The 5,524-nt window shown below is 35.2% G+C and overlaps 1 long non-coding RNA gene across 1 annotated transcript in view; it reads right to left on the bottom strand.

The window, feature by feature from the left end:
• Positions 1-2,073: 2,073 nt before the first annotated feature.
• Positions 2,074-5,524, bottom strand: part of LOC113070213 (uncharacterized) — a 3,864-nt gene continuing 413 nt past the window's right edge. Inside the window, exons 2-3 of the long non-coding RNA XR_003279877.1 lie at positions 2,765-2,858; positions 2,074-2,157 (exon numbers count right to left, since the gene is read on the bottom strand). This is a non-coding gene — a long non-coding RNA (uncharacterized LOC113070213). The remainder of the gene's footprint in view (positions 2,158-2,764; positions 2,859-5,524) is intronic.

Below are 5,524 nucleotides of genomic sequence, written 5' to 3'. Positions count from 1 at the left end.
TTTTAATGAAATTCTGATAAATATTTAAACAATTATAGATTCATGATACATATTCAATGAAATATTTTCTAGCAGTCCATGTGCAACAAAAAATAAGAAAAACATTAAATACCTTTTGGTAGATGATGCTTTTTTCTCACTGAAGTCCGGTGGCTCACCTTCTTTTGACCGGTCACTCTGCACAGACACAGAGCTGGACACATGTGATCCTGATCTTACACTAATGACACAAAGAACAGAGAAAACTATAACAGATACTTCAGTCTCATTTAAAGATGTTTTTTTTTTTGTCCCGATTTGGAGTTTGTTTAGTCCAGTTGAACATAACTAGTTCACTAACTCATCAGGTCTGACAGTCAAGTGAAGCGCTGCTTTCTCATCCTTCTCATTTTCTACTTCACTAAAAAACACAGCTGTGTCATACAATTTCTTGTATCTATAGCAATGAATATAATGAAAAATGACCTGTGTACAGTAAACGAGTCTGGGAAAGAGACAAATATCTTTTACATTTCCCTTTAAAATGATCCACTAATTTACACTGTAATAGTTTGATGTATATTTTTTATTAATGTTAATGATATCTAGTTTGCCCATTATTTATATTTATACACACTAATATACAACCCCAAATGTGTAATGCAATAAGCTTTATATGATAAATTATGAGTGCTCTGTTGAAGTCATTTCTACAGGTTCTGAGAGATTAACAGTACAGATAATTTCGAAACCATTCAGACATGGTACTCTTTTCTTTACACAGATGTGTTTGTTTAAAGAGCCAGTAAATGAAATTCTAACCTTCCTATCACTGTTTATAAGTCCTGTACATTAGGTTTAAATCCATCCAAGGTTATTGTGTCAAAAATATCATTTTAAAATGACCTCAATTCTCAGAGATCCCCAAACGGTTCGTGCGGAGCTGTTCAAAGATTCAGTTTCCTTAAACCCACCTTTCGGGTAACATACTGTGTTCTGATTGGTCAACTAACATAGTCAGTTTTGATTGGTTGTTCCGCACACAACTTCATGGTAAACAATGCGTTAGCATCTTTTTGGGGTGAATTATGTCTTATTCCTCTCATCGAGAAGCAAACAGTAAAATAAAAAACTTGAACAGTCTCACTGCTTTTTCTTCTTTGTGGGCGCATTCAAGACGCGCGCTTCAGTTTGAATCTGAATAGAGCGTTCAGCGCAGAGGCGTGGTCACATTAGATATAATGAAGGGAGACGTGAAAAACGGACATCGCGTTGTTTTCATATGGATTTCTTTATCACAGAATATCTGTTTTAGGCACTTGTTTAGTTTTAAAGTAGACATGTCAAGCTTTCTCTCATGTATCTTCGTTGAGTATTCACGGAGTTACACTTCATTTTAATGACGTGTTTGTACATGAACGATCAAGCGCAGACAGGCTGCAGACAGCACACATACTGATAAGACGCTCGGAGAGAAACAAACAATAACTTCATAATCATACTTCGCGTTGTTGATTCGGAGATGCTCGTTGGTCTAATATAGTTGGGTAATGAACCCTCTTTTATGGCCAAACGCTTTGAAAATCCCGCCTTGTACTCACCGAGATTAGAAAGCAGTCATCTGTGAAATGTTGTGAACACAACAAAAGGGATTTGTTGTACTGCTCTGTTATTGTGGTAAAAATTAATTTTAGCCATTGGTTCTTCTGATCTTCATTCTTTGGCAGTGAAAATAAAACAAACTTGCCTTTACAATTAAAAACACACTGTCTTCCTCGACATGATGCTCTCACACCAACCAGAGCGTCTGTGTGGGGGTGGGGCAGGTCAGAGCTTCGTTTCTCCCAAGACGGTTGGCGGAGATTATTATGCAAAGTGTTCTAGTGACGTACATAGAGATGGGCAAAAGATTTGAAATCTATAACGACTCGTTTCAGCGATTCAGAGTCGACTCCTTACTTTATAAGCAATAACTTTATAAATCGTGTACTTTTTGGTTTAATTACTTTGCACATTGTTTACACTGATGGACAGTGTAAACAATACAGACAGTATCAAAACATTAAATACCTTTTGGTAGATGATGCTTTTTTCTCACTGAAGTCCGGTGGCTCACCTTCTTTTGACCGGTCACTCTGCACAGACACAGAGCTGGACACATGTGATCCTGATCTTACACTAATGACACAAAGAACAGAGAAAACTATAACAGATACTTCAGTCTCATTTAAAGATGTTTTTTTTTTTTGTCCCGATTTGGAGTTTGTTTAGTCCAGTTGAACACAAAATAGTTCACTAACTCATCAGGTCTGACAGTCAAGTGAAGCGCTGCTTTCTCATCCTTCTCATTTTCTACTTCACTAAAAAACACAGCTGTGTCATACAATTTCTTGTATCTATAGCAATGAATATAATGAAAAATGACCTGTGTACAGTAAACGAGTCTGGGAAAGAGACAAATATCTTTTACATTTCCCTTTAAAATTATCCACTAATTTACACTGTAATAGTTTTGATGTATATTTTTATTAATGTAAATGATATCTAGTTTGCCCATTATTTACATTTAATCGTGTACTTTTTGGATTAATTACTTTGCACATTGTTTACACTGATGGACAGCTTCATTATACACTGTAATACAGGTAATTTTTGATTTCCCATCTGTGTGGCTCTTTAAAGAGTATCTTGGAGAAACTAAATTTAATTCATGGCAACAGCAAGAAAAGGACTCCATTACTGATGGGGTTTTATTCCTCACAGAAAGTGTTTAAAACAGTCTTACCTCTGTTTCTGTGAGAGACTCATCTTTCCTCTCTCTCTGACAGACTGCAGATGAACAGACTGGTTCATGAAAACAATTGAATGCTCATCATGACCTGGAAGCAACAATATGTTACTAAGATGAATAATATGGCAATTCAGATGATGAATGTTGAGCCTACAAATAAAAAAGGGGCTTCAAACTAATCTTATTACTATGCAAGTCATATGCATTATGTGGTCACACTTTATAATAAGGTTCCATTTTTTACATTACTGAACATGAACTAACAAGAAAAAAATTTGTAAAGCTTTTATTAATCCCTGTTAATATTAATATCAACATTTACTAATGCATTATTAAAATACAAATTTGTATAGGAATATTAATTAAATAGACCTGAGCTAACATGAGCTAACAATGAACAGTTGTATTTTCTATTAAGTACCTCGGGAATAAGTGTTAATCATTTTATTGTCAGAAAATATTGCTAAGTTAAATAGGATGTCAGAAATAGATTAAGAGCTTTTAACACAAGTTGAACACTGGTGGAGGTTTGAGACGTGTTTTTCTCCTCTTAAAACACCCGGTGGAGATGAACGTCTCTCTGCAGCAAGCAGACGCACAAACTGCTGCAAACTGAACTGAACATTCGGTGTCGAATCCTGTAGTTTTAAACTCATGCTGTGTTCGAAATGCCTCACTATCATACTACTCTTACTATTTCTGCAGTATCTAGTATGTATACAGTGAATAGTATGCAGTCTTTCCGCACTCATGAAATACACGGATGACCTACTATATTTGTCAGAATCTGCTGAATATAACTCATGTTCCCTGAAATCAGTGCTGAGCTGGGTTCAGAATGACATACTACCGCACATCTCCTACTATACTGCAGTGTGCTGTGTGTATACTGAGAATAGTGAGAGAATTCTCAGAATGCATAGAGCTCCTGGATTACCTGCTACATTTACATTTTTGCAGAAATTTTATGTATGCATCTGAAGACACTGCATGGGATACTGTTTCCCACAATGCAACACGTTTCAACACTTTATACATACTTTAAGTACATATACGTGTTAGTGTAAACCTTCAAAATATTGTTGTGTATCTAAAAACAATATTGTTAGGAGGAGATAAATTATACCTTAATCTCTACGGCACGTTTCTGATTGAGTCAAATGAAGTCAGCTTTATCTCTGTAGTGCTTCTATATCAGGGGTCTTCAAACAAGGAGCAGTGACCCTGATACAAAATGTGTCAAGCAGAGCTACATATTAAGCACATAGCCTTTGAAATAAATAGAAATGCCATATGTTTGTCCTGTGCTAGTATTACGATGTCAAAAGCAGCTTCAGACTGAAATCACACATTCATGAAGATGTCACTCACTAAACTTTGCAGCATGTAATTCACCATCGGTGCTCTTAGTAGCATGACAAACAATACTCTTATTCAACAGATTATATCTACTATATAACCTCAAAAAGTGCAAAACACAGCTTACTTCACAATTATATTAAAACTCTGTCTCTCATCTCAGTACACGATCTCACAGCTTTCCATTAAAATCAGTAAAACTGTTAAAACTGCATTACTCTGCACTGAACAAAACCTCTTAAACACATTGCATTCAAGAGATCATCAAACATGTCAGTGATTGGCTACATTTCTCAAAAATGTATCTCCAGAGCTCAAACTCAAAAACACAGTGCAGCATTTGTTAAATCTGTTTATTTATTACAGTATCAGCTTCTAACTTAACAATCCTGTCAAATCACCAACAATAAACTCCAGCGAGCTGCGTAATCCACGTATGAAGAAACTGACCCTGATCAGAAATGCATTTATTCTCAATAAAAATTAAGGAAATACTTGAAAAGTGGAAATAAAATGCCTCATTAATAATAAAGTGTTTATTGTAGGTGTAGAGAGGGCTTGTCCTAATCAGCATCCAATTAATAATTTTATTATGATAATTTACACTCAATATGTTATTTCATACTGTTTTATAATGCACTTCAGTACTGAGGTATAAATATCTGTCACCTAACTACTATTTACACGTATCACTCTTTAGTGTAACAGAATTGATAATTATTTGAACTTAGTGAATATATCGCTTTCTCCACTTAGTGTAACTGCCAACAAGAAAATAATATCATTGTTCAGTGTTGATTTAGTTCTGCTCAATAAGTAAAGTTCAGAAATGAGTTCAACAGGGCAATATAGCATTATTTACTAGCATTAACCCCTTATTAACACATTTCTTTGTGAGGTATCAGTCTGGACAGCTGAGCTGAATTAATGTTCACTGTGTGTCATGTAATAGCACTGCAGCACACTACTCTGAAACATTATTTCTGAACATTATTATTGAAACACAAGAACAGTCATCTTGACTGAAAGTAATGAGACTGAATTCCCTCTCAGTGCTGAAGACACTTTCTCTCCTGTTGTGTCTTTGATGTTGAGATTATAAAATACAGCTCACAGCTCAATCTGCTGCTTTCAGGGACCTGAACTCTGTTAAATCTGCAAACAGACAATTATTTCAGTTCTAATACTGTTTAATCATGCCACAGCAGGACAGTCTTAAAAAAGCTCCGCCCTTCTCGAAAGAAATACTTTCGATTTCACTTTATTTTGCTTTATATTATGTGTGGAGTTATCTGAAACAACTAAGAGGGCAGAAAACACAAAACAGAAAAAGAGCAAAACATTTTTAAAACAACATGATTGATTTTAGTGAACGCATTTAGCTGTAATATCTTC

This window comes from Carassius auratus, unplaced genomic scaffold, assembly GCF_003368295.1.
Source record: "Carassius auratus strain Wakin unplaced genomic scaffold, ASM336829v1 scaf_tig00003529, whole genome shotgun sequence".
NCBI lineage: Eukaryota > Metazoa > Chordata > Actinopteri > Cypriniformes > Cyprinidae > Carassius > Carassius auratus.
This window is presented reverse-complemented; position numbering and strand designations above follow the sequence as displayed.